The sequence below is a fragment of the Anarhichas minor genome, unplaced genomic scaffold (assembly GCF_050575085.1).
Source record: "Anarhichas minor isolate MPS153535 unplaced genomic scaffold, ASM5057508v1 ptg000004l, whole genome shotgun sequence".
NCBI classification, from domain to species: Eukaryota; Metazoa; Chordata; class Actinopteri; order Perciformes; family Anarhichadidae; genus Anarhichas; species Anarhichas minor.
In genome coordinates, this window is record NW_027466450.1 from 8,938,046 (window position 1) to 8,952,483 (window position 14,438).

General features: G+C 43.8%; 1 protein-coding gene across 7 annotated transcripts in view; it reads left to right on the forward strand.

Annotated features, from left to right (window-relative positions):
• Positions 1-14,438, forward strand: part of dip2a (disco-interacting protein 2 homolog A) — a 71,890-nt gene that overhangs the window by 6,708 nt on the left and 50,744 nt on the right. The gene's annotated exons all lie outside the window — the stretch shown is intronic.

Here is a 14,438-nt window from a genome sequence, read left to right on the forward strand (position 1 = left end):
AATCAACTGCACATCATTTGTTCCAATATTTCATAGATAAATGCAGCACCATAATCTTTAAGGACATCAAGCGCTGAAAATGCATGCTGGCTAAATGGGTAGCTAACAATCCTTCAACCGGTTCCTTCATGTGTTCGAAAAACAAATGAACAGAGACAATTACTATATATAAATGACTGCTGACTACACTTTATCAAAGCTTCTGTCAGTATTCTATCAAAGCCCCAGATCATAGACTCTGTCTTTGCATTAGCCAACACCCAAATACTTGGCTCCTACTGTATAATACTGTATGTCTTTCTGCATTTTCTGTCTTAAGTCTCCTGCAGTTGAGTTCCCTTAACCTTTTTAAAATCAGATGGCTGTACAGAACCAGGAAGTTTGTCTTTTTCAAGCCAGCCAGAGACTTGGCCCTTTGATAGTGCCAGCCTCCTGCCAGGCCACCATACTGTCCATCCTGCTACACAGAGACCAACCATGTGATTGGCCAGAAGGTGCATTTGGTAGCACTCAACCAGGGATTGTTTCTTAAATGAATGAAAGGGGTGAGCACCATTTCGCACAACTTCTTCAGGTCAGACTTCTTCAGAATTATTTCTTTGTCACAATGGGTGCCAGGTACTATGCCCATGGTGACAGCGTATGTGTCCTTGCTGCAAGAGAGGTGTCAGATGCAGTGGAGAGCAGTGCAGTGCAGCGGGCACTGACGCAGGGAGATCTGCTGACCAAACAAAGCTGCATGTCCCACTTCAAGGACACATTGCCAGAATCCACTCTGCTGCGCTGCATTCTTCTGCCCAGCAAGGCTTTTTGTTCTGCCTCCATTAGCGTGTATCTTTCATCCCTCACCCTCTCTGTGCCCATCTGATAGAGACTGAGGCTTAGCATTAGAGATTGATGCCAGTAATGGAGCCCCCCTCCAGTTAACACCATATGGAGCTTTTTCCTATCTTTATTCAAGAGCATGGTCTTTCAGTTTGAGATGAGATGACTCGTTGGTTTAACGTTCAGATTCTGTAATGCTGTGAAGGCAACTGCAACAAGACCTGGATCGATTCATTGGACAACACTACACCTGGCATTTTTATTGGTTGGGGGAATTATGACAGGGTTATTGCAAAAAGAAGAGGAGAAATCTGAGAGCAGACAGGAATGCAGAGAAGCAGCCTGAGTGTGAGGACGAGGGCTGAGACTGTAGCACAGGAAATATGTGCGAGTAACAACATATCTGAGTGCAAGCTTACATTATGAGCAGACGCAGACCAAATCCAAGCGCAAGCAGGGGCTATTTGAGTGTGGGCATAGGGTTTTGAGGGAAAGCATTTCAAAATCTGAAATCAACGAGTCTCAAATTGAAAGACAATGCTCTTGAATAAAACAAGGAAAAAAAGCTCTGTAACACCATAGCTCAATCTGTCCTCTCTGATCCGATCACAGTAAACCACACAGACAGAGTCCTCCTCAGATAGCTGTATTCTCTCTAAATGCTCTGAATTACACACCTCCAAAAGATAAAGAATTGTACAGCAAGGTACTGACTGAGGGTATAAGGTCAGTGAGCTGTTCAGAGAGCCTTTATACTCTCACTCAAATGTTTTAGAGCCCAAGGTGAAACTCAATTGAGTCCTTCTTTACATCTCCCACTTCGTTCATTGGCTCCCTATTCACATAATAACGGTCAGGTTTATAATAAAGGCTGCAAATGGGAAAAACAACTCAAGAGGCATCACAGAAGCTCTTGATTCTCTATCAAATAATCTGCTGTGCCTTGACAGGGAGTGTTGATGATAGTGCTGTTTGGAATCCCAGTTAGACAGGCTGCCACTGACAGGAGCTGGCAGTGTTTATTTAAAATAAGCGATGATAATTCATTCCAGAGAGGTGGTGTGAATATGTTCTGGTCAGTGGCATCATCACCTATTAGCTTCTCGTAACCTTCTCTGGCCGGGTGCTAGCAGAGGTCAGCCTGCGCAGTACGACAGGACCATGCAGTCTCTGAACTGAGCTCCATCAACAGCCGGCCAACAAGCAGCATCAGTGAAAGTGAGTAGGAAGCACTACAAAGGGGAACTTTTTGAGAAACCCAGTTGGCCCATTCTTGCTGCTTTACTTAACTTTTTTTTGTTGCCAGGAAATGTATAATTCGGATTGGGTGTTTGTTGCCAAGAGTGATGCCCATTCACATTGCTCTGACTATTTTTTAGGAGATATCTGAGAAGACAATGAACAAGTTTTGAATCTATGTCGAGGCTTACTCAGGTGTGATGTGCAGATCAAAGACAAGCAGAGCCCTTTGTAACAGTAGCAGGCTGCATTGTGAGGCTTCCTGGTGGAAAACAAACAGACAGAAAATGTCTGGAATGTGCTGTGACCTATCAACTTAACCATGATGAGAGGGGTTTCCAAATCCCCATCACTGCTGGAGGGCACGCCTACACACAACAAACAGGCACACAGCATAGCAGGTTGTCCCAGCCTTTTAAGAGAACAAGGCCAAGTTGCCCCTCCCCCATCCTCTTTCCCTTTGGTGTCCCACTAGAATACGGGAGGGAAGGAATAAAATAAAACAAACTTTTTTAAATTTTTACTGTGGAGCTGAAGCCAGGCTTTTTTTTTTTGATCTAAAACCTAAGTCAGCTCACATACCAGAAAATGTGTGGTGCCTGTGTGCCCCAAGCAAGCATACAGTCTTAGGCAAGCTATGCTGCTGTTGCTGCTCTCCAGAGACTTTTCCAAGTGTGCGATTCAAAGTGTACCTGTATAGCCAGAAAGACGGCAGGGCAAGTCAGGACTGTATTTAAAGCTCCTAAGGCATAACTGACAAAGTGGGGAGTCTCTTTCTGCATTTAACAAACTGTTACTAACTAATGTCTTTAAGTCAACAGCTGTAAATCATCTCGATAAACACCCAAGATGTTTTTCATGCAGTTCGTGTTGCTGCATATATGTGAGAGCTACGTGTGCATTCAGAGACACGCACATTTGAGAGAGAAATAGAGCGAGATGGATGGAGTTGTAACTGAACTGCGTGTCTGAGTGCATGTATGATACATTGTGATTGAATATAAATGAATATGAATGTATGCACCTCAGTCATGAAATTACACAATCCAAGGTTGAGACGACCATGAAGAACTAGCGCCTCACCTCTTTTGATGATTTTGTCATTTTATTCCACATGGCTTCTGAGCACCCTTCAGCCTTTCTCTTATATTCTTTGTATTCGTCTGTAATTATTAAGAGATAACTAAAACATGTCTTTCTTTTTTCACCTGAAACCTGCTTTCATAGTCAGGTGGGACTTACTATCCAAGGAGATTGCATCCAATCTCCATTCCTGTGTACCAATGCATGTACGTGGTCTGAAGTAATGACTGTATTGTTTTCTCTGGCACTAGACCACTAACACACCAGATGTTTTTAACCGATAAGGAGTTCAGAGAGGGCTCTAGACTGCAGCTGGAGACATTTTCTGAACCATGCTTCTTACCTTTAGTTGCATCTAACTTAGCTCTGAAATTTGAGTTATGTTAATTCATAGCCACGTGACATGGGTGATGAGCAGTATCCAAAATGACCCCTCTAACACTAGGGCAGCTAGTAAACTGTAGTGATTTGTGTACAGTATTTGGCTTATGAATACTTTGATGAAATACTCCCCTCTGTCACTGTACTAAGCAGAGTTATGCTGCTTGTCAACACACCCTAAAGATTTTGAATAACCTTTTGTTTTACACAGTGTTACTCGTGGAATCCCAGGCGCTTGGGTAGGAACAATGGCATGGATACAACTTTAAGCTGACCCGTAATCTAATACAACACACATGCACACGTCACGTCTCAGTGCTCTTACTCACAACATTCTTGAAATAGAGGTCACGGGCCTCTGCAGTCTGCGGTTGATGCTCATGGCTGTGGTCCCGTAACATGTGTGCGACCAGCCTCATGATGACAGTTGGAGCTCAGTTGTTGAATCTCAGAAGCCTGTTCTTCATTCCTGGTATCCCCCCCTCCTCGTCGTCCTTATTGCCTCCGTCCGAGGAACTCATTAGACAGCCGAGTATAAGTTTAACCTTTCATAACTTTTCCTGGTATTAAGCATTTCAGGCATTGAGTGTGGCGCTCTGTGTGGGTGGGTGTGATTCTTTACAGAATTTGAGTGTTTAGTGAATGTAGATTGTCGTGTGTGTTCTGCAGGGGTGTGTATTTGTGTGTGTGTGTGTCATAGATTCAACTGATTCCCACATTTTGAAGAAACTAAAGGTTTTTTGTTTTAAAGTTGCATGAGGGCATGTCATAATAGTTCATGAATCAACATTATCAATAGTGCCAGATAATAATTGCTGTGAGCCCAAATGTACATTACTGTGCACCGCTGACTCCACCCTGTCTGTCATTAGGAGGGGAGAAGCAGTCAAGTCTGAAAGGCCAACAAGTGGCAGATAGCTGCTGCGAGGTCACACACACACACACACACACACACACACAAGTGCAAACTTTCTCCTGAGGCTTACTACCGCAGCCTCCGATCCTCAGCGTAATTGGCAATTGTGTGGAGTGAGTGAGTGAGTAAGCCATGTGACCTGAAAATCTGAAAGCTAGCCCATGACAGAGCTTGCTTGTTATCTAATTTGATGAGACAAACTGAATTTAATTTGACTGTTGTCGTGGTCAGGCCAGGCTTATATTTAGCCAGCAGGACTTTAACTCGTAGCACTCTGAGAACCAGTGCAGAGAGAGGAGAGTAGTAAGAGGAGGATGGGTTCCTGCACAACGGCCGTGTCTGATGAAGGTCTGATCGATGGGATTTACACAACAAAGGCTTGCTGTCAATGAAGACAACACACCACATATGTACATTACAACTGAATCCGTACAGTTCTTAACTTGTGCAACTCTTTTGATCATTTAGTAGTTTTCATTTTTCTACTTGGCTTTTGTGTAAGGAGTAGTTAGGTTTGAATTAATGTCATGTTGACCAAGCTATTGAAAATGACAAGCAAATGTACTTAAAGACGACATGCCTTTCAAGTCCACTCCAGACTTGCAGTTTGCTCTGGTTTTCTGAGGTTAAAGTCAGTCCTTCCAAGTCAAGTCTATAAAGATTGTTGTATTTACATGTCTGTGTCCAGAGAGTCAGTTAAAGGAGTAGAAAAAAACAGAGGAGGAGTGGGAGGAATAGTGAGGCCTGGATTTAAGTGTTCCTTACACAGAAACAGCTGGAGTACGTCAGAGATCAGGGAAATCAACACTGACCAATTCTTATTTTTGCTCGTTTTTAACCTGTTTTTACCGGTTGTGTGTGCTTCTCCACATAGACTAAAACGGTGAATGCTAGTAACAAACACAGAAAACTATTTCAAGGCTATCATTTTTGGGGATGACTTACTTCTGATTATAGTTATCCCGATGCAGTAAATACAATGTTGAACCAAATGCTAAGAATTACGGCTGCGTGTTCACAAACGCTGGACGGCTTGTACGGCCTGTTCACTCAGGTGAAACTCAGGTCAGTGTCTGCAGTAAAATGTGTGTGTGCGTCTGTGTGTGTGCAGCGGCCTATTTAGCAGTCTTTGAAAAGGAGTTTGCGATCACTGTGCTTTTTGAAGAGGCGTATTGGTCTGGCCTTGTGGAGTAGTAGAAATACATTCTTTCTGGGTCATTATGGCAACAGTAGAGCTGACACACCTCTTCCCCTTACTCAGACTACAGGAAATAGTATGCTTTATCAAATGCACTTGCTATTTACTAATACATTGCAATGTGTTTTTCTAATTGTGTTACTCCGAAAGAGATTTTCATAGATCTATGCTTATAAAAGTGTAACCGGATTGGAGTTAAGCCTAACTCCAACATCTGCATCACGCATCAGTACCCTTTCGTCTTCTTGAAGAGCCGTTAGGATGAACTGTCCACAGGCCTCCGCAGTGTCGTCCTCAGGGCTTTGACCTCTGACCCAGTGTTACTGATGCTGCATCAGGATGAGCGCTGTATCCCCTGCAGGTCACAGAAGACGAATGGTAGGCTACTGCTGAGCTTCAGCAGGGCCGCCATCAATCTGCACTTTCCCTTTAGGGCAAAAGGAATTGGCCGCTGGCTTGAGGCTTTGCACATGTATGTGTGTGCACATAGATACACGCACAGATACTCCTTCCCCGCTTCCTTTGTGTTCACAGCCTGTTTGTTGAGTTAGGCTGTGGGTTCGGCCCTTGTGTGAGGATAAGTGCAAAAGCAGACCCTGTGCTGGTCGCCCTGTCTGTCGCTCTCTCTGGAACTGACCATTTATTCTGGGTCTTTTTTTTTTTTCTGTAAGGAGTGGTGGAGGGTTTGAAGCACTGAATGCCTCGCTCTGTGAAAAATGCTATTACAAGACTTAGCCGGGACAAGAGTTTGTTTTTGTCTCGGAATCCGCTCCGCTTGTTTTTGAAGTGTCGGCTAACAAGTTAAACCCCACCCGTAGCAATCCAGCACTGGTTCCATAAATATGGGATATTTTGTCTGGTGTGATGGACTGGTATTTATTAATTGCATTTTTGGAGATGATTATTTTAAAACAATAGGTTCCAGAAGTTCATGCATTCCTGCGGTGAAACCTTCGACGGGATCCGCAAGAATGGTCAATTTAGAACCTATTTATTTCACCACTTGCACGTTGTTTACTGCGTTAACAGTTCACACAGGGTCAGCCACGCTAAAGTGTTGCTTTATTTACTTTGAAACAGCCCATTTCTCTGGCGCTCATTAAGTCATATACATTACGCTTCAGCCATCTTTCGCTCCAAGCAGGGTGAAACTAATACAATGAATTAATTGCAAATATTTGACACAGGTCTGTTTTAAAATGCAACTTGCTCATAATGAAGTCCTGAGGGACGTGCTTGAAACTTTCATTTCCCCAGCAGAGGCTTCACCGCCTCAGCTAATAGAGGCCGATTAGCCTGCAGTGGAGTTGGCAGACAGTATCAGCTGGCTAGTGTTACTGAGCAAGAACAATATCACCACAGCTGACTCTCCGTCTTATCTTCCACATGTCCTGGAGGACGGCGAGCAGCCGTGCCGCTGCCTGGTCCAGAGGCTGCCTGACTTTGAATTGTGGGCGTATGTGGAATGTGTAGTTAAAAAAAAAAAAAAATGCCTGGGAAGCCTTGAGAAATTTTTAGAATAAGCATATTGTTCAGTTTTTTCCCCCATGTATGGGGAAGCGGTGAGAGCTGGCAGAATACCTCAGGAAGCCGGTGAAATGGACCTCAGGCTGTTGTCTGTTTGACAGACATGAGCAAACAAGCCCATGTGGCTGCTGCTATTCTGTTTGTTTGCGTGATATAACACCACTTATCCATCATACATCTGTGGCTTTGTTCACATACACATATAAGAGTCATTGCTCTCAAGGTAAACCCAGAAGCTTTGAAGTACCACGTTTGTCTGAAGGTTTACCTTAAGTTGAGCTTCAGGACAGGTTGCGTTTCTCTGAGGTACATTACTGCGTGTTGCTGCGGCGCAGATGTTCCGAATCTGTCTGCTGTCCGTCCCTCACACAGTTTAGATAGCATGCGGTTAACCTCAGCTCAACTTAGGCTGCAATCTACTATATCTTTTCTGGGTAAATTTCTTTCTGTCCTCGGCTCACCCGGGGCTTTGACCACTGACAATAACGCTTGAGATTTCTGCAGGGAGGATATGGATTGAGGAGCTGGAGGATGGAGAGGCAAAGCTACGGAGCAAATAGTGGGAACTGTGAGAAAAAGGGAGTAATGGCAGGCAGCGAGGGGGAGCATGGAAGTAAAGCATAGAGGGAAGATAACACGAGCTGCTGAGATAAAGTAGAACAAAGGATGAGCATGGCATTGTTGGAATAAGAGTAATAGAATATCTCTTCAATATGGTAAGAAAAGAAAACATGCCACTGGGGGAATTATTGCTCATTGATTACCAGGGCTATTTTATGCAGAAGAATTTGAATTGGATTCATTTTTTCCCAAGCCCTAAAACTAGCTGAGAGAGGCGGACATTTTTGTTTGTTATCTAAAATCAGGAAAAAAGGAAATAAAACAGAAAAATGTTTCTACAGGCAGAAGTAATGTCCGACAGAACTGATGTCTCACAGGCCGGGAAGATTCATCAACTGCTGTACATTGTGTAGATAGAGGCGTGTATGTGTTACAGACCAGGACTTCAGGCTATGTCAGCTATGGGACCGGCCTGTCGATGTCTCACTTTCAGCTCAGGTGCAGTAATGAAAGAAGATGAGAAAGATGGTGTTAAAGCAATGCTGAGAAGCTCCAAACCACTTCACTGTAAAATGATCAGGCTGTAAAAAAATCTCTCCACTGGATGGTTAAATTACCTCAGCAGGTGTACTAGCGATAGTGTCGGTTTGCACACGGTCACAGATGAGAGGATCCAACAGGTTCTTTTGACTCACTAGAGGACTAAGATGTTAATCTGATACTCTGCCCTTTTGACTATTGGAAAAGTATTTGTGGTTGACTTGAATGCGGTCAGTGATTCGATTTCCTTTGATGTCTCCTGCAGCAGTTCGTAGTGGATTTCATCCTTACATTTTCATGACATATATTATTATTCGCATTTGGAGGGGAAAAGGAGTAATAGTGCTGCATCACGCAGAAAAGGCCACACATTTAATGAAGGAATGGATTGTCTAAATCATCATTGAGTCACTACATCAATAATAAGACGGGACGGGCAGGAGATCCATTGATCATCAATCGTATTTTCCTTTCGCAAGTAATTAATCAGAGCAGCACATTGCAGTGTCGGGGGGGAAAATAAAGTCTCCTGAGTTTTTTCAAAGTAGAGACAAACAGTCAGTTTCACAGAAAATAACTGCAGGTTAGACACCACCAGGCTGAAGTCAGTTTGATGATCACCACTTGGAACATGTTTGACCCAAAAGACTCTCTAGTGAGTCAGTTTAAAGTTCGTATTGACCAGCTGGTCTTGTGTCATCTGTAATAGATGTGATCCACTGCGACATAGGGGGGGTGTAGACACTTACCAGCCCCACTAGCCAATTTCCTGACCTGTTCAGGGTGTACACTTTAAGCCTTTTGGCATTTTGTAGTGCATGCTGGGATAGATTCCCGTCCACCACAACCCTGCACTGGATGAGTGGGTTTAGATAAGTGACGCCTGTGTGGTGTAGATCTGACATAAATGCAGCATCAGAAAACACAAGGAAAGTGTTTAGCTGTCATCTCAAGCACTCTAGTTTAAGCCAAATTTAACACACAACATATGCAAGTGAGCCAGCTAGGACCCATTGAACAGCACTTAGTCCCATAGCACTTGTTGTGCACTAAATGTAATGAGGCTCCAGGTCGCAGGGGACCACTTTCACTCTGATTCTTTGGCCATTCGGGCCTTTCGTGTGCTTCCTGTCTCCAGATAAGGGCTTCAGAAGTGGCTTTGTCCCAGTGCTGGGACGTGTGACTGAGCAGCCAGGCGTCCCTAACTGGGACACACTTCCCTCTTTTTGTAAGATGTTGTTCTTCTCCCCCTGCTTACCTCAACCATGCTGCTAATGAGCTATTTGGAGTTGTCTGTGTGTGCGTGTGTGTGTGTGTGTGTGTGTGTGTGTGTGTGTTTGTGTGTGTGTGTGTGTGTGTGAAAATATGCATATACATTCTGCCTGCTCAGGCGAATGTGAAAGTGAACGGTGTGTGTCCTGTGATTGCAGACTGGAATGTGCGTTACGTTAGCATCTGCAAGCAAAGCACAGTCACGGGTCAGCAAGGGCCTCAGTCAGTCACACACTTCCTCCCTCCCTCCCTCTCTCTCTCTCTCTCTCTCTCTCTCTCTCTTTCTCTCTTTCTCTCTTTCTTTCCAGGAACTGGGCTGCCTGCCTGCATTGGTGAGGTTAACACCATCCTCCAAAGAATCACTGCACTCCTGTCCTCATTGTCCTTCAATATGTAGCAAGGTCCTCCTGAGTATCTGATGAGTCAGTGTGTGGATGTCGCTTGTATTATGATGGTGTTGCTCTGTCGTTTTCATTTAACAGTCAAGCAAAAGTTACGGCATTGAAGGAATTTTCCACTCACTCTCAGAGGACGCAAATGATTTCTTTCCCTTCTGTCACTGGATTCCCTCTTCTTGAACGTGAGATATCATGTAATTGTCGTTTTTGAAAGACAACTGAGAAGTAAAAGCAAGGCCCCAGATGTATATTTTTACACTCACCTGTGGTCATAATCTCTGTGTGTTGTTAAAGTAATTGCTTTGAAGACTTGGTGGGATTAACTGGCATGAAAAAAAATAGTTTTATGGTATTGCAAGCGGGTCACCTCTTTCTAAATGATGTGATGCAGGAGTAATCTTCTGTTACAGCACAGGACTCTGGGGTGTCATATAGTGTTCAGTCAACCAAAGGACGGTCCTGAGGCTTAAACAAATCACACAAGTTTCATCACCAAATGATATTTTCACCTCCTTGAATGCTTGTTGTCTACGGGCATGTAAGTAGAACACATTATTAAATCATTTACGTCCTGAACTTCAGTGCCACTCTCCTAGAGGAGTTGTGCTGAAATTAACCCAGGCTGAATCTTTCGTAGGACATATTCGGTTTTCGCCTGTTCGGGTGGTTGCTAGTGCAGTAAAGTCTTCTTCGATGAGGAGTTTGCTGTGAGGTAACCCGAGTAAACAGTGTTATCAGGCAGACTGCAGGAGGAAGTGTCCATCATCAGCTGAGTGATCAAACCTCAGGCTCTCCTTCACGCTGGTATTTCCGACTTTTGCACGTGGGACCCTGTTCCCCTTTTTGAAAGTTGGATATTAAAAGTCACGCACTGATGAGCGCGTGTTTTTCTTTACAAACACTTCAATAATGTCATTGCCTCTAGTGCAAGACTGAGAAATTTAATTCTAATACTGTATACTGTATCCAGATTTACGTATTTATTTCCGTTTTAAAATGATCTTGAAAAAAATCTGTTGTATGTATCAATTAAAAGGCATTTGTATTGAATCCGAATGCCAAAGCAAGGCATCATTCAATCAAATTGAAATATGTTTAGTTTGTTTACAGCTATGCAACTTAAGGTACTTTCAACCACTTGTTTCGTTACCTTTGAACTCTTTGGTCAGCCGGCCGGGATGGATTCAGATGCTCACTTTGTAGCCGGCAGGCTCTGTTCACATGCTAAGGTCGTAGCATGTGTCACAAACAAAGTGCCGTGGGCCTTTTCCGCCTCAGTCGGGGGGTCATCAGCTTCAGAAGAAGCTGTGGCCTGAGGTTGACCTTTAATGCTTTGCCTATACGCATAAGTACCTCCAAGCTGCGTGTGTCTGAGTCCCCTCATAGCTGCTAAAAGCCGCTCAGATGAGCCGTTGCAGCTTTGCAGCGCCACCAAATTAACCGAAGGCCAATGAGGTCACACCTGGCAGACAGCCTGGCTTCATGACATCAGTTGTGTAGTGCGCGATGTATCAGTGAGCGCATGAGGCTGCGAGAGAGAGAGAGAGAGAGAGAGAGAGAAGGAGAGAAGGTGCTTGGGATTAATGTTATTGAATTCTGGTGGGAGACATTAATGGAACAGTGGTTTCATTAGGATCAAGAGCACAACACTGCATCACTGTATCCTCCACTTGAGAGAGTGAGAGAGACTACAGTGTTGAATTATAGCCTCTTATAGTCTTCGCTTATATCTTTTCATATAGCCGAGCCCAAACAAAAGACGGTTTCCATTTTCTCACTTCTAGCTTGAGGAGGTTGAGATGAATGTTGGGCTTCTGAAAGATGAGACGAAGCCACAAAACTCCCTTCAGGACACCGTGAACGCAGACCCTCATTTTCTTTTAGAGTTCATTTGTAAAAGACATAAAGGATAGACATGAAGACAGATGGCAACATGAAGAAAAGAAGACGGGCTGGGAGAAAGAAAGGACACAGAGGGAAACAAGGAGAAAGACAAGACATACAGCCCAGTGTTCCTCCTCTATTCTGGGAAGATATACGTGGCAGATCTCCAGCCTGCCTTTACCCTGATGTCATCTGGCATATCTCTGACCTCAGCATCTAGCACCCAATGGTATGGCAACCAGATGACTGATTTGTATCCAACTATGTAGTGCTTTTCTTTTCTTTTTTTTGTGTGTAACATTTCTCACCATACATGGTCACAGTGAATTATGTGTTGCCTACAGATAATGAAAGAAGAAGAAAGGAACTGTACTTTGTACCAGACCCAGCAAATATTCATCTTTAGAGAAATTCAATTTGCAAGGCCAGCATGAATCAGCAGAGCGTCATATAAGTGCAAACGTGGACACAAATAATCCAAACATAATGCACACAATAACACAACCTCATCACAAGGTACATTTTGCAGCTGTTCTGGAACTTTCACATGATCTTCTGAAGGAGTTAACCCACTTTTGGGACTTCTCGTTCATGTCTGTTTGAAATCTGTTTCAGCGTTCATTGTGTACCCTGGAAACGGAAATAAGAAACCTCCATCAGCTGATGAAGATAAAATATGATCAAATGCGTTAGAACAGCAACAAAATTAATTGTTTTTTTAATTGCTGTTTTCAAGATCAAGAATGCACTTTGAACATGGGCTCACTACTGATGTACTGAGAGTTGAAGGAATTGTTGGTTGTGCAGTTTTTACTTCATTCAGTTTTTTGATCATTCAAGTGCTTTTACTCTGAAATCCAAATATCCAAACAGCACAGCACAGTCTGCGTTTTTTTGTGATGTAAACAAGAGTGTTGTCTGTGTCAGTTACTTTGTTTTGTGTGTATGTCTGTTGTGCACGTGTGGTGAAGTGTCATTTTCTGCCCTGTTTTTTCCTTTGTGTCTCTGTTTTAAATGGGGGCGGGGCCAGTGTGTGTTGTCTGAGCTGATAGTGGTAGACTGGCCATGACTTGTGTCCCTTGTTTCCTGTTGTAAGCCGACTTTTCTGTGCCCGCTGTCAGTGTGTTTGTCTTGTGTTGCTGTGCTCTCATTCTTCCTGTCATTCACTTTTCTCTCATCTCCCACCTTCCCTCATCCGTCTGTCAACCTTATGATTTCCTTCTTCCTTTTCATAGTTATTTTTTTGTTTCCACACTTACTTCTACGTCTGTTTTCCTTTCGCCATCTTACACACCCCTCGTTCTTCCTGCCTCCTGTCCTCCCTGCTCTCTGTCCACTCCCATTCAAGTCAAACTTCCTGTTGTACTCAATGAAAGGCACTGCAGTTTTTCATTACAGCAGACCGGCTGTATTCCTACATCACCAATCCATTGGTCCTTATAAGGACGTGATCCAAAGAGCTCAGGCTGCCTCAGGGAAATGTTCAGCTGATACCTCCTCCATCTCATTTCTGGGCCTTCCTTTAGCCAGCACATAGCATACCTTCATGACCTGAGTCAGCATTTGTGTTTCAGCTGTGGAGTTGTGCTAGAGTTCTGGGCTCAGGTTTACTATTAACATGTTATCACATAGTTTGGATCTTTGTGGATCTCTGTGAGACTTTAGCTACAATAACAAACCTCATTAAACAACAGCTGAGACAGACAGATGAAATAATCAAGTCTGTCGGGGAAGCTGCTGGACCGCATCTAGAGTCAGAGAGCACATGTTTACATTAGTAATCCTTCCAGCACAATGGATCTGTGTCATTCATGTCACTCATTAGACCCGGAAAGTGCGCTGGACAGGAGATAATACCGGCTGAGTGGCAACATGTCAGGTTTTAATAGTTGATCTATGAGGTAAACTGCACACTATTTAGGTTACGTCTGCATATCATGAGAATCCGGGTGGATTAGGAGGAAGGATAAAGCTATTGTATGTCATTTCTTTTTCTGCACTCCTTTCTGTGTTATGGCATTTATTGAGCACATGTGGCATGTGAGCCGCGCACTGCATCATTGCGTGCTCATGTGCCTGGACATTAATGCATGCATGTATCTGCATGTGTCCACATGGATCCGTTGCAAAGCCTGTCCTCGTGTACGAGTGCTCATAAAGAAATGATGGTGTGAAGGCCACGTAGGGGAGTGAGCATTGATCCGACAGCAGTTGGCTGTAAACTCACTTAGCTGGTTTCACTCTCTGCTAGGAGTGGAGATATGAGGACTCCAGGACAAACACACCGCCCGAGTTCACAGGTTCACAAAAACAAACACAACCCACATTGATATCTGGAGTCAACGGATGGCTGCAAGGTGGGGGTTTGAAAAAACGACACGCAGCACTCAAGCACTGTATATACACATAAACACAGATGTATGAGTGGTCATAGAAAGAAGGGAAATGGTTTGTGAGTCAGAAGTCTGCATTAGGATCAGTTCAGGAAGGGAATCCAAGCTTGAAACAAAGGATTAGGGCCTCTAGTGTGTGTGTGTGTGTGTGTGTGTGTGTGTGTCTGTTTTAGTGAGGTAAAGAATGAATGTATGTGTGTTAATGTAGTCTGCCATTAGTG